Source organism: Chrysochloris asiatica, unplaced genomic scaffold (genome assembly GCF_000296735.1).
Source record: "Chrysochloris asiatica unplaced genomic scaffold, ChrAsi1.0 scaffold00133, whole genome shotgun sequence".
Classification (NCBI taxonomy): Eukaryota; Metazoa; Chordata; class Mammalia; order Afrosoricida; family Chrysochloridae; genus Chrysochloris; species Chrysochloris asiatica.
In genome coordinates this window covers 4,966,729-4,972,841 of record NW_006408651.1, presented here as the reverse complement: position 1 = coordinate 4,972,841, position 6,113 = coordinate 4,966,729, and the positions used below count along the sequence as shown (strand labels likewise).

Here is a 6,113-nt window from a genome sequence, read left to right as displayed (position 1 = left end):
CCCCTAATAGAATTATCCAGAAGGGCACCAGAACTCTAAAGTCTAAAGTAAGGCAAAGCTGTGCTGGGAATTTAGAACTCATGGAAGTCAAGAGAAGGGGGATCTGTCACAGGTTGGCTTGGATTTCACTCTCTGCTCTTCTAGCCTGTATTTGTATTGATTCAACCATTATTGTGGTGTTCTGGACCCTAGGGCATTGTACTTGGAGAGTATTATCAAAGTATCTGACCAAATCGTAATAAAGTTGACTTCGTATGTGCTTCTGAATGAAGATAATTAGGGTTCACAAAGGTTAGTATCAAGTAGTCAAGCAGGAACAGTTAGCTGCTAAAATCTGCAGATTTTGATTATAATTCAGTTTGAGGAGGCCACTTTGCTCCCAATCTCTTGGCAGAATGAAATACAGTTGAGGAAAACATCCTTCTCAGAACCTTTCCAACTCCTTTGTTAGTGGAGCCATTATCTTGTTGGAAGCTCTCTTTCTTTGGCAGAAGAATAAATGAATGGCCTGGGGGATCATTTTGCAGTCCCAGTTTAGCTGGACCAGTTAAGTGCTGTGTTATGAAGTTATATTTAATAGTGACTGATGGATTTGGAAGGAGTCCTGGTGGCACAGTGACTAAGCACTGGACTTCTAACTGAAAGATCAGAGGTTCAAATCTATCATCCAGTCTGCATCTATAATGATTGTTATTGTTAAGTGCTGTTGAGTGGGTTCTGATCCACAGTGACCCTGTTTAGGGTTTCCTAGGAGCAACTGGTGAGCTTGAACTGCCAAACTTGCAATTAAAACCAATTTTTCAGTCTAGAGCATTAACCCACAGTGCCACACCGGGATTCAACCTTGGAGGTCCTATGGGACAATTTTAGTCTTTCATAGAGAGTCAGTATAAGTCAGAATTGACTCGATGGCAATGAGTTTTGGTATAGGTTAGTGAACTTGGTGAATGTCTTTTACCCTTTGCTTTCCTCTGACTTATAATTCTCATTCCTGTCCTCCCTAAATGAAGTTTGTTGTGTCTTTGAGTTGGTTCTGACTCATAGAGATCTTGTATAGGGTTTCTGAGGAGACGCCAACTTTTCTGTTCAAACCAACTTTGTGACTGAGTGCTTATCTTGCAGTGCCACACAAGGACTCAAATGAAGTTTATAACTCAGTTTTGTGTATAAAATTTGATTCTCATGATGGGGAGACTTTCTTTTCCATTTAATTCTACCTGATCAAGTTTGGAACTGATATCAAACTAGCTTTTCCAATGCACACATACATTTGAGGTTTCTCTGTGGATAGCTAGATTTACAGTCTTGGGAACTCTATGGAGCAGTTCTATTCTACCCTGGAGGGTCAGTTGTTGTTGTTGTTGTTGTTGTTGTTGTTAAGTGCTATCAAGTCAGTTCTGACTCATAGTGACCCTGTAGAGGGTTTCCTAGAGCGACTGGTGGGTTTGAACCTCCAACTTTGCCATTAGCAGTCCAGTGCTTATCCTGTAGCATCAATTGACTCAGTTTCAGTGGGTTTGGTCTATGGATGACAATGAATTGGGTTTGAGCAGGAGGGGGTCTCAAAGCTACTTTAGGCTTTTGTAGATAAAGAAATTCAGTCTAGGAGATAGCCATTATTTCTATTTGTAGTTAACTTTATCTTATTCTTAAAATAAGCATGAGGTTCCTGGATCAGAGCTAGACCAATTATTTACCTCCAGAACATCTTAACACTGGTTCTCCATTACCACAGGGTAACTGGATGAAGTAGAAGTCACCTGCATGTATGGAGGAGAGGGTATCTGTACTGCAGGATCAATCAAAGTCCTACAGTTAGGAAGCTCTGAGCTCATAGACCAGCTGATATGCTGACTTTTCTTTACTCCAGAGAGAAGAGAACGCTTGGTTCTCCTACACAAACAAAACTTCTCTGAGAATAAAGGGGAAGAACGGTAAGCTGTTATCATCTTTTGGAATGTCAACTGACTCCAGGAAAGATAAAGGGATAAACTGACTGTTGTTGTTGCTATTAAGTGTTGTGGAGTCTGTTCTGACTCATAGTGACCCTGTATGGGGTTTCTGAGGAAAGACTGGTCAGCTTGAACAACCGACCTTGTGGTTCAAACAGACCTTGCAGTCCAAGGCATTAACCTGCCATGCCACACCAGGACTCCTGTAAACTGATGAGGAGTCATTATTATCTTTAACTTCTGAGTACATTTGCCATTCATGTATCGTTAAGTGCAGATTGCTCAGAAAACTCTGACCATAAAGAACCATGAAAATATTTATGTTGTTTTCTGAACATAATAAGTTCAATTATGAGTCAGAGTTGACTTAATGGCACCTAACAACAACAACGATGTTGTAAAAAACGGTGGTAGAACTTATATTCAGCACTGTGTTTACCTGACTACAAAGTCCATTATTAGAACATTCTACCATGCAGGTTTAAAATCAGGAAAGGTGTGTGTCAGGGTTGTATCATTTCACCATACTTATTCAATCTGCAAAGTCATTTGAACTGCAAGGTCAGTGGTTCAAGCACACCAGCTGCTCCTTGGAAACCCCATACAGGGTCGCTATGGGTTGGAATCGACTCTACGGCACTTAACAACAACAACATTCAATCTGCATTCTGAACAAATACTCTGAAAATTTGGACCATATGAAGAACAACGTGGCATTGGGATTGGAAGAACTTTAAACAACAATCTGTAATACCAATATACAGATGCCATAACCTTGCTTTTTCAAGTGACAAGGACTTGAAACACTAATGAAGATCAAAGACTACTACAGTCTTCAATATGGGTTCCACCTCAACAAAAAGAAAACAAAAATTTTTACAACCTGACCAATAAGCATTATTATTAAAAATGCAGAAAAGACTGTTAAGAATTTTATTTACTTGGATCCACAATCATTACTCATGAAAGAAGTAGTCAGAATACCAAACGATGCATAGCGTTAGGCAAATAGGCTGCAAAAGTGTTAAAAAGGAAAGATGTCACTTTGAAGACTAAGGTGTATCGGATCCATGATATTTTCAATCACCTCATATGTATGTGACTGCTGAACAATGAATAAGGAAGACCAAATTGTAATTGATGCCTTTGAATTATGGTGTTGGCGAAGAATACTAAATATTCCGTGTACTGTCAGAATAACAAACAAATCTGGGCTGGGAGAAGTACAGCCACAATGCTTCTTAGAAACCAAGGATGGGGAGACTTTGTCTCACATACTTTAGACATGTCTGTTGGGAGGGACCAGCCAGGAGAAGGACATTATGCTTGGTAAACTAGAGTCACCAAAAAAGTGGAAGAGACTTAATGAGATGGGTTGACTCAGTGGCTGCAACGATGGGCTCAAACGTAAGAATGATGTGAGAATGATGCAGGGCATGGCAGTGCTTTGTTCTGTTGCATGTGGAGTTACTATGTGTTGGAACTGACTTGGTGGGACTGAGCAACAACAGTGTGCTAAGATGTAAGTTCCATGAGGACAGGGCCCTGATTTTACTTGCTTTGATACCTGCAGTACCTACACAGAGCTTGGGCCGCAGTAAGCACTCAATAAATATTTGCTGAACACATGAATAACTGGGAAAAGAAAGTAAAAAGTTGAGGCAAGACTGAAAGAGCACATGTAAAAGCTATTTTCAGAGCCATTCTTTAATGACCACATTAATTTATTGCACTTATGAAAATGGTTCTACTTAGCCTAATTGAGTGGCTTCTTTTTCTCATGATTGCTAAGATTGTTGAATCAATTCCACCCTTACTATCCCTTATATCATTAGACTGAACCAACTCCATCACATACGACCTTGATCTTATGCAAGTCATTTAACTGATTTGAGGCTTAATTATCTTAGCTATAAGTTAGTAATAAATACACCTATTAAATTGGTTTGCCTTTTTGTTGAACTGCTTATAAGTTAGGCAAATATTTTTGAAAGTAATAATCTACATAAATTCTACTTTTTTTTTTTTGTTATTTATCAAATCCAGGAAAATATTGTTATGTTTCTAAGTTTTTACTATTATATTACTGTGCCAGTAAGCATTAGTTCATTCTGTTTTTTTCCCTCTTCCTTTTTCCAGAGAGAATGATTGGCCAAGATCCAACATCTGGTTGACTTTCCCATATTATTTAAGACTCCCTCCACATCTAGGTATATAAATATACCTGGATGTGGGATTCAACAGGGGTCTGTTTATGAGTGGAACCTGGGGAGGGGAGGGGGCTTCTTGAAACATTTCATCAGTGAACTGGTGGACACGCTTCAATTATTGCTCCCCAGTGTTACTGTCTAGGAAATGGACAAGAAAAATTGCGTTTTCAACATTGTGGCATGTGGGTATTTTTAGATAACGTTGGAATCAAAATCTTGCTGTGACTTTTGGCTGGAGCCGCCATCCGTCAGTAATCCCCCAAGATGACGAACACAAAGGGAAAGAGGCGGGTCTTTCAGAAAACATGGGGTCGTTCCTTTGGCCACATACATGCGAATCTACAAGAAAGGCGGTATTGTGCACATCATGGGAATGGGTACAGTTCAAAAAGTCATGCCCACAAATATTAGTATAACAAAACTGACAAAACCAGAAGAGTCTACAATGTGACCCATCATGCTGTTGGCATTGTTGTGAACAAGCAAGTCAAAGGTCAACATTCTTGCCAAGACAATTAATGTGCACATTGAGCATATTAAGCACTCTTAAGAGCCAAGATAGCTTCCTGAAGCGAGTGAAGGAAAATGATCAGAAAAAGAAGGAAATCAGAGAGAAAGGTACCTGGGTTCAGCTAAAGCACCAGCCTGCGCCCCCCAGAGAGAGGCACACTTTGTGAGAACCAATGGAAAGGAGCCTGAGCTGCTAGAACCTATTCCCTGTGAATTCATAGCAAAACAGGAGTGAAATAAAGATGTCTGAGGTGTACCAAAAAAAAAAAAAAAATCTTGCTATAAGGAAGTTCTCTTAACTGTTGGAATGTAGATGTCAGTCTTTGTCTTGAAGCCTTGATGACTTGGCTGTGGCAGAAAAAAACCTAACTCATGAATGATACAGTTGAATGGACAGAGAAGCCTTAAGATAAGTGGGTGGGCATGTGTTAGGAAGTGCTTTTCATAAATGAAAAACAGAGGTTTCATCACATGGTGGGCTTTTTGTTAAGCCCACTGTGCAGTTTGTTTCAGCTCTCCACTGACTTTTCCTCCTGGTGTGCGGCTGTAGGCTAATGTGTCAGATCGCAAAGTCATTTGAATTGTAAGTTCGGTGGTTCAAGCTCACCATCTGCTCCTTGGTAACTCTATACAGTATGGCTATGGGTCAGAATCGACTTGATAGCACTTAACAACCACAACAACAACAGCTAATGACTAAAAAGGATCACGATATCCAGAATTCATATGGACTCTCTTCAGATTCATCCCAAGAAGTAGGTGAAAAAGAAAATTCTGGAGTGGTTCCTTTGTGTTTCAAGATGATGAAACACAAAGAATGTGCTACTAGTGCTTAATGTACCTTCAGTTGTGGTCTAAAATTTGGAGCCTTGTGCTTGGTATTATAAGGACTTCTAGTCCTATTTTTGGAGGTAGATTTTTCATGCCCAGATAGGTAAGCACTAGCCAATGCCAAGCACATGATGCCACACCATGTACCTTCTACAGGCAAAAACCCACAAGGCAAAGGTTAACTGTGTGTGCATATATTTTGTTGTTGGCTGCCATAGAATCAGTTCCTGACTCATGTGCAACAAAGAGAAATGGTACCAGGTCCTAAATAGGATGAGAGTGCTCCATAGGGTTTTATTGGATGATTTTGGAGAGTAACTGGCCAGACCTTTCTTCCTAGTTTGTCTTAGTTTGGAAGCTCTACTGAAAACTATTCAGCTTCATAGTAACATGCGAACTTCACAGGGGTTTGAGGTGCACTGACAAAAAATCAAAACTGAGCTTCCTACATTGTTGTTGTTGTGAAGTGCCGTCAAGTCAGTTCCAACCCATTGTGTAGCGACCCTGTATAGGGTTTCTGAGGAGCAGCTGGTGAGCTTGAACTGCCAATATTGCAGTTCAAATGGCTTTGCAGTCTGGCACATGAATTCACAGCACCACATCAGGACTC

The 6,113-nt window shown here is 40.1% G+C and overlaps 1 pseudogene; it reads left to right on the top strand.

The window, feature by feature from the left end:
• The first annotated feature begins 4,426 nt into the window (after nt 1-4,426).
• LOC102838629 lies at nt 4,427-4,907 on the top strand (annotated as a pseudogene).
• Nucleotides 4,908-6,113: the final 1,206 nt, after the last annotated feature.